This window comes from Rhinolophus sinicus, linkage group LG15 (genome assembly GCF_036562045.2).
Source record: "Rhinolophus sinicus isolate RSC01 linkage group LG15, ASM3656204v1, whole genome shotgun sequence".
NCBI lineage: Eukaryota > Metazoa > Chordata > Mammalia > Chiroptera > Rhinolophidae > Rhinolophus > Rhinolophus sinicus.
This window is the reverse complement of record NC_133764.1, coordinates 14,597,078-14,612,017: the sequence shown is the minus strand read 5'-3', so window position 1 is coordinate 14,612,017 and position 14,940 is coordinate 14,597,078. Positions and strand designations below refer to the sequence as shown.

The 14,940-nt window shown below is 39.6% G+C and overlaps 1 long non-coding RNA gene across 2 annotated transcripts in view; it reads left to right on the top strand.

Moving 5' to 3' along the window:
- The window catches only part of LOC141569016 (uncharacterized), a 62,751-nt gene that overhangs the window by 3,430 nt on the left and 44,381 nt on the right, over positions 1–14,940 (top strand). The window lies entirely within an intron of this gene.

The window sequence follows — 14,940 nt, the reverse complement described above, 5'->3', positions numbered from 1 at the left end:
TCCTTTGCTCCATGCTGTCTCTCTGTTTAGGAAACTGATGCTGCATGTTCAGTGAGTAATGCTGTTAATTCTGAAATATTGCAGAGCTGATACCGGAACTGCTTTCAGCCACTTGCAGGGCTGACATCAACCCTTGAGGGCATCAGCCTGGACTCCCACTTTACAGAAGTGAATTATTTCAAAGACCTTGTTACTCTTCCCTGCTTGTCCTTTAGCCAGGGCCAAGTCAATATCCACAGGTCTCTAACTTCATGTCTCAGGAAGCAATGATTGAGTATCAGTTCCTTGTAGCCCAGAACACGCTGGCCTTCTTACGTAAATTTATCCAGCTCCTCCTTAGGGACCAAGTTAATATATGAGAGATCTAATGGCCACCTTAATTAAGTCACAAAAGCTATGCCCCAATCCCAGAATAATGACTGTTTCTCAGCCTACATGTACATAACTGAGAGAGCTATGCAAGTGACGCTTTACCCTTAGGACACCGTATTTTTTATTATAAATAATGCTGAATTCTTTTAAGAACTTGGAAGGTAAATTTCAAAAATGAATAGCTGATGGAAGAACTGGATCTAAATGTACATTTGACTACCCTCCCTCTTGGTCTACGTCCCCAAAACAGAAGATATTAATTAAAAACAAATAAATTCCAAATAGGCTGAAAACCCAGAAATAGTGCCATTAACACACCAAAAAATTGAGGATACTCTGAAAAAAATAGGACACAAATAGGAATAACAAATAAAAGGCCAAGAGGTGTTTTTTTTTATATAGGGAACTGTAGATGGTTTTGAAATTTGTCTCAAAAACAATATGCAAGAATACCTAATAATAATGTTTTCTACCTTAAAAATATTAAAATTACACCATACCTAAAATACATTTCATAGAGATAATAAAACAATTATAAAAACAAAAAACTCTATAAACTATGAGAAGAATGTAGGAAAATGTTTGTGTAAACTTAGAATAGGGAGAGCCTTCTAAAAATACAAAACAAAAACTGTAAAGGAAATGATTGCTAAAGTTGATTATATAAAAATTTTTAAATTCAATATAAAAAATACTACAAATAATTGACAACAAACAGAAAATATTTGCAATATATATAATAAAGAGTTAATATCCAAGATATATTCTCAAACAATGACAAATTAATAAGCAAATAATCCAGTGTTAAAATGAGCAATGCATATAAAGAAGACACTCACAAAAGAGCATATATAATTGACCAGTGAATATATTTTTAAAATGCAAAAACCCATAATCATAGAAAGACATAGTAAAATAACTATAACGTACCATTTTTAACACAGCAGATTAATAAAAAATATTGATAATGTTCAGCGATGGCAAAGTTTGGTATGTTGGTTGGCTTTTGCTGTGTAACAAACTAAAACTTGGTGGCTCAAAACAACAAACATTAATTATTACTCACAATTTTGTGCATTAGATGTGCAGTTATTCTGGTCTGGGCTAGTTCAGCTGATCTCTGTAGTTTGCTGGAGGCTACACTGGGGCTTGGATGGTCTAGGATGACCTTACATGCCTGGCAATTGGCAGGCTGGTTGGTTTAGGGTAAGGGTCAGTGAACCAGTGGGCCAAATCTGGCCACAACTGTTTATTTATATGTTGTTTATGGCCGCTTTCACAATACAACAGCAGAGGTGAGTAGTTGCAAAAGAGACCAGATAGCCCGTAAAGCTGAAAATATTTACAATTAGCCCTTTACAGAAAAAGTTTGCCAACCCCCAGTTAGGGAACCTAAGATGGGAGTACGTCGCTACTTCACGTTGTTTCTCACCCTCAAGTAGGATAGATTGGGTTTATTCACATGGCAGCAACATTCCAAGAAAGCTAGAAAGTAAACTACAATATCTCTCAAAGCCTAGGCCAACCCAAGTACAAGGAGTGGGGAAATAGACTTCACCTCTGGGTGGAAGGAACAGCAAAGAATCTGGTCAGTTGCAACCCACCATAGTTAGTATATATTGCCTTTTTGAAGGCTCATTAAGCAATATATATATAAATCCAGAATGGCCAATCCTAGAATATTTGTGAAAGGAAAAAAACTGATGACAGTGATTCCGTCTGGAGTGACGAACTGATGATTGGGAAGCAGGAGTAGGAAGACTTGCTTTTCAATATGATTGATGTCGTAACTTGAATTTTGTACGAAGGATATATTGAAAAGTAAATAAATGTGTATATATTCTCCTAAACAGCAATTCCATTTTTAAGTTATGTTCCAGAGAAATGCATATTTATTTATGGTGAGATTGAAGTAGGTACACTGATGTTCGTTGTCACATAGTTTATAAAAGTGAAAAAAAAGGGAACAATATAAATATCCTTCAGTAGAGGAGTAAGTATACAAATTACAATACATCTGTATGGAATGCTATATAGCTGTTAAAAAGAAATAAATCTATATCTACTGACATGCAAAATCTCCAAGGTACAGAATAAGCTAAAAGGAAATTGTGAAACAGTAGGTTCAATTTGATACTATTTATATAAAGAAAAACAAAACACCTATTTCAATATAAAAAATACAAAAGTAGCCATAGGAAAAGATCTGAAAGGGAAAACCCTAAACTGGGAAGTGGTTACTTTGGGGAAACTGAGTTGGAATGTTAAACATAGAGCATGAGAGTTTTAATTTTTTTCTGTATCATTGAAGTGTTTTACAAGGACAATGAATTAATATACAGTTGTACAATTCAAAAATAGATTTAAAATAATAAAAGATAAACAAGAAGATAAAATCAAGTTTGTCAAGAAACCACAGCCTGAAAACTCATGAGGCAAGGACAGTTTGGAAGGGTGGCAAAATTGGATAATATGAGATAAAAGAGATTTGGAAGATATACTCAGATACTCCTAACTCTTTTTAGTAGGAGTTCCAGAATATGAGAACCCAGAAAATAAAAAAATAATGGGGAAAAATTTCCTAAAACAGAAAAAGATAACAAATCTTCACATTAAAAGAGTTCACTGTGTACCAAACTGAATAAATTTTATAAGGCCCACGCCAAGTCAAATTGTTAAAGTGGACCCTAATCCAATGTGACTGGTATCCTTATAAGGAGAGGAGATTAGGTCCCAGACAACACAGACAGGAGCAACCATGAAAGGACACAGCGAGAAGGTGGCCATCTGCAAGCCAAGGAGAGTCCTCAGAAGAATTGTGAGAAAATCTCTGTTGTTTCAGCCACCTAGTCTGTGGTATTTTGTTATGAAAGCCCTAGTAAACTAATATAGCTTCCTTGATTATGTTTGTTTTACAAGTATTTTATACTTTTTGATGCTATTGTGAGTGGAATTTGTGTCCGGTTTCTTTCATTTAGGGTCCTGTTTTCAAGGTTCATCCATATTGTACCATGTATCAATACTTCATTCCTTTTTATGGCTGAATAATATTCCACTATACGGATATACCACATTTCACTTATCCGTTCATCGGGTGATGGATATTTGGGTTGTTTCCATTTGTTGGCTAATGTGAATAGCGCTGAAGTATTCCTGTACAAGCTTTTGTTTGAACATTTGTTTTCAATTCTCTTGAATATACTCCTAGGCGTGAAATTGCCAGTTCATACGGTAACTCTGTTTAACTTTTTTAAAGTTAATGGCTGCATCATTTTACATTTGATCAGCAGTTTATGAGTGTTCCAACTATTATTAAAAATAATAAGTGTGCTTAGTTCTAAAAAATAGTGCTACAAGGCTAATGGCAAAATACAATAGTCCTTTACCCATATCTCTGTTCCATTTCCCCAGAGGCAACTACTTTCAATTCTTTTAATTTTTTCCTTTGTTTTTTCTCCATTTTCTAAATTATATTCATACTACAATTTCATAGTTTTATCAATTCTAGGCATTATGCTGACTTCCAGTACTCTAATTATGTTTTCTTTCTTGTACAACTTTTTGGTTTTCCTGAAATTACCGTCATATTTTCACTTGCTTGGTTTTCTGTGTACCTATCTCTATTTCACTACTTTTTCTCAACTGCTCCAAAACATCTGTCACATGACTGTCAGTAGTTTTTCCATGCACTCAAACACAAGTTGAAGCCTTTGTTGGTTCCATTTGCATTTTTTAAATCTGGAGACCTCTATCCCTTAGCCCCCTCTTCCTTCCCCAATTTGAACTAGCTGTGCCTGCCCGGGGCCTGTTCCCACCTGAGTCCTGCAGGGTCCGCCCTCACCAGTGCCCTGGGTTGGAACTCCAATTTCCAGGGTCCATGGTTTCCCTCCTTCATATTGCATATCCTCATTTTGCTAAAATACATCTCTCAGGAGGAGTCTAAGATTGAGTGCTTCAGAAATTAAATACCGGAGCCCTTATATGTCTCAGTATGTCTTTATTCCACCATAACACTTGGCAGGCTGGTTAGGATAGATATAGAGATCCTTTTTCCTCATTATTCTGAAAGCAAAGCTTCATGGTCTTGTAATAGCCAATGACTCTGGTAGGAGCCCAAATGCCACTCTAATTCTTGATGCTTTGTCTTTGGCCTGTTTTTCCTTTTTTCTCTTTGGAACAACTTAGGATTTTCTCTCTGTTCTTGGTGTTCTGAAATTTGATGACAAATAGCTGCATTGGGTTTTTTTGTTTGTTTGTAGTGCAAGCCTTTTGGTGAGCTCTTTCAATCTGGAAACTCAAGTCCCTCAAATCTGGAAAATATTCCTGTAGTATTTCCTTTGATAATTTAAAAAGATTTTTGTTATCGGGACTTGTTGAATAATCTGAACCAGCTCCTTTATAAATATCCAGCAAATGCTTCTGGATGTTTCTGTATTTTGTGTTTTATTGTATTTTTTCTGATTATAAAGATAATGCCTACTTACAATGGAAACTGTAAAATTTAACATGCTTTTTAAAGATTCTGTGAAAGTGGAGATGCAATAATAAAGACATAGAGTCATTTCTAACAGCTGCGTAGCATTCCATTAGAAAGATGCACCTTTATGTATTTGACTAGAATTCTACTAGTAGGCAGCTGTTTTCAGTTTCTCTTTCTATGACCGATACTGGGATACACATCTTGTATGCATACTCGTAGATACTAAAATTTAAGCGCTCTCCTTATCCCTGCTGTATTGGGGGACAGTGGAAGTAGGGGAAGGGTCATGAGAAGAGGGGATTCTAATTGTTTCTTACAGAGGAGCTGTTGGGAGAGTGTCTGCACCTTTCTGGAGATGAACTTGGCGTGACTTCTCTGATGGCAGTGCCTAGGGCAGCCCCTCTCCATCCTCAGTGTGCACGTGGATCGCTGGGGAACTTGTTAAACAGCAGGTCCCTGAGCTGCACCCCAGAGAGATTCAGTCTGAGGAGGGGCTTGAGAACCTGCATTTTTAACAATCACTCCAGCTGATTCTCATGGGGGTGGGTGGTGGCCCACATTTAGAGAAATACTGTGTTTTCCTGAGAAATGAGTGGGGGGCTGATAGGGAAGAAAATTAAGCATCTTCAGTTACCCTAGGGGACTAGGCTCCAGTGTGCTGTGGATTAGAGCAGAACTAACACATCTGCCTTCATTCTGTAAAAGGATCCAATGATTCTGATAGTCACATAGAAAGACCCCCCCAAGTCCCCAAGTCTGTCCCTAAACTGTCATTTCCTTCCCTCCTTTGTGCTCAGTGTTATTCAGTTATGAAAATGGGTTATATAGAAACATTTCAGCATGTTCATGGGGCATTAGAAAAGTCATGGGCTCTGGCTGGGAAAGGTGGGAGCTGATCCCAGGGTCACCAACAGAGATCCCCAACCAAGGTTAGAGATACTTGTGGAAAGTGGAAGAATGATACCAAGTCTTGGAGAATGTGGCGCAACAGGAACTCTGATGGGTGGAACATAAATTGGTCCAACCATTCTGAAAAACAATTTGACCCAATAATTCCACTCTAGGGTATATACCCCAGAGAAATTGGGCTCCAGGAAACACAGATATCAATAAACAGCAAAAAACTAGACAATCCAAATACCCTTGGACAAAAGAATGGATACACTAATTGTGGTATACGAGTATTTACACAATGAAATAATATACATAGTATAAGTGAGTGACCCATACACACATCAGCATGGATGAATTTTAGAAATATAATGAGTTGAAAAAAAGTAATTCATACAATGAATGTATTCCTGTTAAACTTAAAAATAACGATAACTAAACAATTTATTGTTTGGGGATTTACGTGTGGGAAAATATAAAGAAAAGCAAAAGATTATGGGACAAGTTCAGAATAGCAGTCACTTCTGGATAAGGCAGGGTTTGAGATCTTTGAGCATTGGCGATGTTCTAGTTCTTCGGTGGGGTGATGGATTCACAGGTGTTTCTTGAATTATTATGCATGTGACTACACATATATAACATATGTCCTTTGGGCTATATCAAATATTTCAAAATTTGAAAAATAGATGAAATCTCTTAGCCACTAGTGTGATCTCTCAAGGTTATTTATCCTCTGAACCCCATCTCTCCTCCAACAGCCATGATGGACCAGAATGTAAGATGTCAGGCCCAAAGAGGCCAATGGCAGTTTGTAAAATTCCAGCCTCTCTGATCAGCCAGAGATCAGGGCAAACCCCTGTTCTGCCCCTTCCCAGTCTGTTTCTCATAGACTGTACCTGTCACTAAATGATGACCTCTTTGCCCAGCTGAGCTGATGGCGTGTTTAGGTAATAAGGCATTTTTCTCTGACACCAGTTCGATGCTTGGGACATTGTTTTCTGAACAAGCAAGCCATCCTAATACCTAATTTTTCTTACCCCAAGGCATCCCTAGCACCCACTCTTTTCCATCTGCCAGTCTCACATCTGGCTGGGCCTCTAAACTTCCTTTTGCACCTCTGATGATGAACGTGTTTGGCTTCCTTGCTCACTGCCTGTGAGCTCAGCAGCAGGCCTAGGGCTTTCCTGGGCCTTCAGTGTTCTCCCTCTGCGTGCTTCCTAATTCAGAGACCACTCAACTTTTAGTTTAGAAGAGGGGCAAAGCCCCTGAGGTGAGGGTTTTGTTTTTGTTTGTTTGTTTTACACTTTATTTAGACATTCAATATTATTTTATATTAATTTCAGGTGTACAGCATAGTGGTTAGACATTTACATAATTTAAGTCCACCAGACTAGTCTAGTACCCACCTGGCACTATGCACAGGTATTACCATATAATTGACTATATTTCTATATTTTACATCCCCATAGCTGTTTTGTAACTACAAATTTGTACTTCTTCACCTTTTTCACTTTGCCCCAACCCCCTTCCCATCTATCACCCTAATTAATGTAGTATCCATCTGACAACATGCATAGTTATTACAATATTATTGACTATATTCTTTATGCTACACCCTGCATCCCCATGACTACTACTGTGTTTCCCCGAAAATAAGACCTAGCCGGCAGATCAGCTCTAATGCATCTTTAGGAGCAAAAATTAATATAAGACCTAGTACTATAAGACCAGGTCTTATCTAACATAATATAAGACCGGGTCTTATATTAATTTTTGCTCCAAAAGATGTGTTAGAGTGATTGTCCGACTAGTTTTTGGGGAAACGGTATGTGACAACCAATTTGCCCTTCTTTTTTTTTTTTCCCCCCTTCTTGCACCTCCCCCCCCCCACTTCAGTTCAAGCCATTGTTTTGGCTCATGGCAGTACATGGTAGCCCCCTGCGGCAGCTTATGCCAACCTCTGGCTGCTCACCACAGTCCAGTTCCAGGTACAGCTGTTGTTCACAGTCTTAGCTGTAGAGGGCGCAGCTCACTGGCCCATGTGGGAATCGAACCTGCTACCTCGGTGTTAGGAGCACGGCGCTCCCACCACCTGAGCCACCAGGCTGGCCCCAATTTGCACTTCTTAATCCCTTCCCCTTTTCAGTCACCCCAACCTCCTTCCCATATGTCAACCATCAAAATGTTCTCTGTATCTATGAGTTTGTTTCTGTTGTGTTTGTTTGTTTATTTTGTTCTTTAGATTCCACATATAAGCGAAATCACATTGCATCTGTATTTCTTGGTCTGTCATACTCTGCTCAGCATGATACCCTCCAGGACCATACATGCTGCCGCAGATGGCAAGAACCCGTTTCCATATTCTGATTGTATATATGTACCACCTAATCTTTATCCATTCATCCATAAACGGAAACCCAGGCTGCCTTCACATCTTGACCATTATAAACAATGCTGCAATGAACATATGGATGCATTCATCTCCTCGAAGTAGGGTTTTGGGTTTCTTTGGATAAATACCCAGAAGTGTAATTACTGGGCCCTTTGTCTCTTGCAGCCTCTGTTTTAAAGTCTATTTTCTCTGGTATAAGTATTGCTACCTCAGATTTTCTGTTTTGCTTGTTTCCATTTTCATGAAATATCTTTTTCTCTTTACTTTCAGTCTGTGTGTGTGTCTTTCGATCTGAAGTGAGTTTCTTGAAGGAGCATAATAAGGGTTTTGTTTGCTTATCCATTTAGACCCCCTGTCTTTTAATTGGAGCATTTAATTCATTTACATTGAAAATAATTGTTGATAGATAGGACGTTATTGCCATTTTATTCATATTTTTAATCTTTTTTTCTTCTTTTCATCTTAAAGAAGTCCCTCTAAGATTCCTTGTAATACTGGTTTGGTGGTGATGATTGCCTGTAGCTTTTTCTTGTCTGGGAAGCCCTGTATCTGTCCTTCTATTCTAAATGACAGCTTTGCTGGGTAGAGTAATCTTGGTTGTAGTTCCCTGATTTTCATCACTTTGAATATTTGTGCTAGTCCCTTCCAGCCTGCAAAGTTTCTGTTGAGAAATCAGCTGATAGTCTTATAGGAGCTCCCTTGTAGGTAACTAAGTGCTTTTCTCTTGCTACTTTTACGATTCTCTGTTTGTCATTAACCTTTGGCATTTCAATTATGATGTGTCTTGGTGCGGGCCTATTTGGGTTCATCTTGTTTGGGACTCTCTGTGCTTTCTGGGCTTGTATTTCTATTTCTTTTGCCAGGTTAAGGAAGTTTTCTGTCATTATTTCTTTAAATATGTTTTCAATTCCTTGCTCTCTCTCTTCTCCTTCTGGTATCCCTTTCATGTAAATGTTGGTATGATTCCCTCTAATGTATTCTTTATTTCCATTATTGTATTCTTTATTTGTGACTGGTTCTTTTTTATGTTTTCTATCTACATTTTTTGTGTTTTCTGTCTCTTTGTTGAAGTTCTTCCTGGGGCCATAGAGCATCCTTATAACCAGTACTCAGAACTCCGTTTCTGGTAGATTTTTTGTCTCCATCTTGTTTAGTTCTTTTTCTGGTCCTTTGTTCTGTTCTTTTATTTGGGACATGTTTCTTTGTCTCCCCATTTTAGCTGCCTCCCTGTGTTTGTTTCTATGTATTAGGTAGAGGTGCTATGTCTGCTGGCCTTGGTAGAGTGGCCTTATATCGTAGGTGTCCTGTGGGACCCAGTGGTGCAGTCTTTCTGGTCACCAGACCAATGCTCTAGGTGTGTCCCTTGTGTGGGTTGTGTGTGCACTCCTATTGTAGTTGAGCCTTGTTGCTGTCTGCATATCAGTGGGAGGGATTGACACTCAGGCTAATTGGTTGTGAGGACTGGCTGTGACTACAATGGAGGAGCTGTGGTGCACGGGCTGAACCTATAGAGCAAGATTCGGTTTCATGGGACTCTGGTGCCTGCCCAGTCTGCCCTTTGGGTATGTTGCCCTTGGAGGCAGCTGGGTGATGCTCCATCTTGATCCGAAGCTGGCCACCAGGCATGCCAGCCGTGGGGCCTCCTGGGAGGGGACCCGCTGCAGGCCAAGTTTAGCCTCAGCCTGTGCCCTGCCTGCAGCCACCTGGCATGAACCACAAAGCAATCCACAGATGGCTGCTGCCCACACTGGGCTTGGAGTTGCCTCAAGAGGTCAATCTACCAAAGCCTGCTGCCTCTACTGGGGGCTTAGGGATGTTCAGCCAGAGGTATAGGTCATGCCGAAGCCAGATGCTGCTTGTTTGGGTTTTGTGAACATTTGAGAGATTTTAGGAAAGTCCACAGCATGAGTTAAGACAGGTTGTTTATATCAAAAAGCCACTAGAAGTGGCTTGGGTGTGCCCGAAACTTAGGTAGGGCGGGGTCTCAGGGAATCACTAGGGCAGGGCAGACGAAAGGTGATAGCCAGTTTGATGGAGACTCAGATATGGCAACTGCCTGTGTCTGCACGCAGGGAGTGGGGAGGGCTCAACAAAGAAACAGTGGCTTCCACGAGCTCCTCCTTCCTAGAGAAAGCTGCCCCTCCAGCCCTCACCCTGAAGCTAGACAATTTAGTTCCTCCCATATGTCTCTGGTAGCTTTCCAGCTGCTGCCCAAGCACTGGAACTCAGAGCGAGTGAATCTGTCAGCTATTAAGTCCATGGGTGGTCCCTTTAAGAGGAGCACCTAGGATTGCAGCTGCCCTCGTGCTCACTCAGCCACAATCTCCACTGGTTTTCACAGCCAGAAGTTATGGGGACTTCTCTCCCCAGGACTGGAACCCTGGGCTGGGGACCCTGGTGTGGGGCTGGGGCCCCTCACTCCTCCAGGGGGGACCTCTGCAGCTGAGATATCCCTCTCAATTTTTAATGGTCACACATGGGTGTGGGACCAGCCCGTTCTGTGTCTTTGCCCCTCCACCAGTTTTGAGGTGGCTTCTTCTGTATTTCTGTAGTTGTAGACATTCAGTTCAGCTAGACTTCAGGCGATTCTCAATGACAGTTGTTCTGTAGTTTAGTTGTAATTGGTGTGGTCCTGAGAGGAAGTGAGTACAGCACTTACCTACAATGCTGTCTTTACTGGAAATCCTGAGGTGAGGTTTAGCCTTGACCAATGCAGTTGAATGGATTAAGATTCTAAATAGGTGCATTCTTATCCTCTCTTGATTGTGTGGCTTGGAGCCTATTGGCTTGCCTGTGGGTAGAGATTGTTGTCTTTTGGGATGTTGATAATGTGCAGGGACCATTAAAAGATGGAAAGGATGTTAAAGTTCATCTAGTTTCACCTACTTGTCTTAGAGATGGAAAAACTAAGACTAGAGTATGGAGGAGACTTAGATGGACCAGGCATACTTTACTGGCAGATATTGGACTAGAACCCAGGTTTCCTGTCTCTCTAACACCTTGCCTCCCTGTTGTTTGCTGAGGCGTAGAGGTGAGGGAAGAGGCCCTACAGGCATTAGCTTAGCCCTACCCCAGCTCCATCGAAGGCCGAGAAGATAATGCCTTTGAACTGCTGACACTATCTGGAGGCAGGAAGAGCCTGCCTCACCTGTCAGCTGGTCCATTGCACAATCTGGCAAGCTGAGGCCTGAGACTCCTTCCCACACTAGGCCCAGCTGTAGAAGGGATAGGTCAGGGTTCAGGGAATAATAAAAATGTTGGTCACTACCCCTACCTGTCCCTCAGACCCTACCCATCCCTCAGGGTTTGGGGTTTGTTGAGGGTAGGAGAGGCCTGAGGGAAGGAGAAGCAGAAGTGGGTAAGCAAGCTCTCCCTAAGAGTTGCAGGGGAACAAGGCTAGTCTTCCTCCTCACCCCAGAGTGGTCTTTTGTTTTGGGAAGGGAATTTGTGGACAAGGTAGAAAGGAGGAGGAAGAAGCCTTTGGCCTGGTTCTTCTTGCAGCACATGGGTTGAGAGTTTATCTTTGAAACAGGGAAAGGGGAGAAAGTGAGACAGAGAGCTGAGTTGGTCCATGAGGCTGCCAGTGTAGACTCTGATGGAGGCAGTGGAGACTGGACTCAGTGCAAAGATGTCTGGGGTCCCAGTTTGGTCCCCTGACCAGTGAGGCAGCAAATAGACAAGCCAGGACTACATATGGCCTCTCCCAGCTTTGGCACACATGCAAACTGCCATACATCAGCCCCCATCTGAAACACAGCCACTATTCAGAAATTCCATCAAAGGCCCCTGAGCAATCCAATTAAAGATTTATTTTTTGTTTTTTAATTACTCAGTTGTCATATATGAGACCACATGACTATAATACAAAGGGGAGTTCTTTTTTCACTTAACATTACAATATACCTATCAAGTCTACGCTAGATTTTACAATCTGAACACAGGTATTTAACTTCTTCCATGCTGTTTATGTTTATAGTGCACAGAAATCCTGTAATTTCAGCTGTGCCTTTTGGTTACTAGAGGAACCTTTGTAGCTGCCACAAACTTCAACCCCCAAACTCAGTTGTATGAAAAATAGAACTTAGCTTTTTTTGGGGGTTCTCCCATTCCCATGAGTTATGCACAATTTTGGGAGGACTTTTGTTGTGGGGAGCACCAAGGTCTCAGGCATTAGTCCCCGCAGGACACAGAGGCTCTGACGACTGTTTCCATTCCTAACTCAATGACATGGGATTATGTCCCCAGATGCAGAGGGCAGCCGCGCTCTCCCTGAGGGCCTAGGGCTCCTGCTTTCAGTCTCGCAGTCTTCTCTGCTCTTTCGTTTTTTTCCTTCCACCAGCTTGGGGGGAAAGATTGATGTACAATTATCAAAATATTTTAAAAGCAGACTTAAGATATAATAACGTATAGATTTTTCTTAATGGAATACCAGGATCTAGTGATGGAGCTAATAACGTCATACTTTTGAAGTGCTGATTAATGTAAACAATATTTCAACGTATTGCAACAACTATAATAGGATATGAAAATAGCTGATTTTCACAGGCACAGGTACTGTTAATACAACGGTAGTTTATTTCCTCTATTTACAGTTGAAGGAAATGCTACAATTCAGATACAGGTTAATGGAAATAAAGATGTAATTTTTTTCCCCCTGTTCAAGATCAAGGGCCCAGGTCATAAGAAACTCTGGTCAGAGGATATTCATCTCTCCTATCCTCTATTTCTTCAATAGGAGCCACAAATTCTCCCTGAGCAAAAGACCTATTATCTGCTTGAATAAAACGGGAGAGAGTACATGCATAGTTTAATATATCAATTTTAAAAAATGGGGGTTTACTCCTAGTTTACACACACAATGTTATTAACATGGCTGATAATCTCTTTTCTTAACTCACGGAAAAATAGAAGCAGCACATTAGAAAGAGGGATATGCAGCATCTAAGAAAACACATTTATCATACAGAAGGTGACTGCACACAGCCTGAAATGTAGGAAGAACATTTTTTTAAAGGCAGACAAGAATTCAAAACGCATAGAAAATTGGAAAGATTTCGTTGGTCTAGGAGCAAATAACTATATGTACTTTAATTTTCCTGATTGCTTCTCTGAGATGACAATAACGGATATTCATCACTATGACCCTATATTCTGAAGGAAAACACTAAGAGAATGTATGCTTGTTAACCTATATTTAAGAAGAAATACTGGATATAATATACATATTTAGCATGGTTTCCAAGCAAGATGGTTAAAATAAAGTTTTGATGCTTAAAGGAGTAAATCTGCAAGTTCAGGGTAGTTGAGGTTTTGAAATCAATGTTACACCCATGACCCGATGTACCCTTAATCCTGGGGTTCTTCTTACAGGACACTTTTAAGCTTCCTAAGCTACCTTGGGAGTAAAGGACAGTGTTGGGGATTATGGGACCACAGGAATAGAACCCATCTCAGTTCAGATGGCAACATCCATGGCAAATTATAAAGCATACAGCACAAGACCAGGTGACTCCCATTCATCCAAAGATAGTCAGTAGGTACTAAACCACAGAAAACCAAGACTCTGAAATCTTTTTCTATCAAAGCCAAAGCTCTTCAGCTTCACAAGGTCCTGCCAGCAGACGTGCCAAAAGAGATATCAGAGACAGACACAGCTTGGCTGATTCAACACCTGCCTTTTATAGATGAGGAAACTGAGGCCCAGAGATGAAGTTAGTGAAAAATTAACATTGTTTCTTTCTGAAATATTTGGGTAGAATTCAGTGACAAAGCCATCTGGGCCAGGAATTACTTACAAGAATGTTTTTAAGTATTAATTTAATTTTATTCATAAGTATAGAACCATTCAGATTTTCCATGTCTTCTTGTGTCCATTTGGGAAGTTTCATTTTTCTCATATTTGTCCATTTCAACAAAAGGTAGAAATGATTAGGTTAAAGTTATTTGTAATATCATTCTATAGTGATATCCCTTTGTTTATTCCTGGTAATGGTTATTGAAACCTTTTCTCTCTTTTTCTCGGTCAGTTGTGCCAGAGGTTTAGCAATTAGTCTCTTCAAAATACCAATATTTATCTTTATTAATGTTCTCTGTTGTATGTTTGCTTTCTACTTCATTAAGTTCTGCTCCTATTTCTTTTTCTGTTTTCTTTGAGTTTAATCTGTCATTTAAAAAAATATCTTGACATGGCTGCTTTGAATATTGGTTCTTAGCCTTTCTTCCTGTCTGATATATGCATTTAAAACTACAAACTTTCCTTTAATACAGTTACATCTGACAAGCTTTGGCATGTCATATTTATATTATCATTTAATTCAAAACGTTTTCTCATTTCCATTGGTAGTTCTTGTGTGACCTATAGTTAATATAGAAATGCATTTTAAAATTTCCAGAGATTTCCTAGTTAATCTTTCTGTTGTTGATCTTGAGTTTAATTCCATCATAGTCAGTGAAAAAAACTCTATATGATTTTAAATACTTTAAAATTTGTTTAAAATAATAGTCATTTAAAGTAATATTCGTTTAAAATAAATATTGTCAATTTTGGTAAATGTTTGTTTCATCTGCCTAATATATACTAATTTGTATTCTGCAATTGTTGAGTATTCTGCATATGATAATTAATCGAGTTTGTTAATTAGTTATTGAAATCTTTTATATCTATACTGCCTTTTTTGTTTGCTTGTTCTTGAGTTGCTAAAAGAGGTATATTAACACCTCCCATTATCAATGTAGAGTTGTCCAATTTCACTTTTAGTTGCATTAATTTTTGCTTGCCCTATTTGGAGACTATGTTAAGAGCATA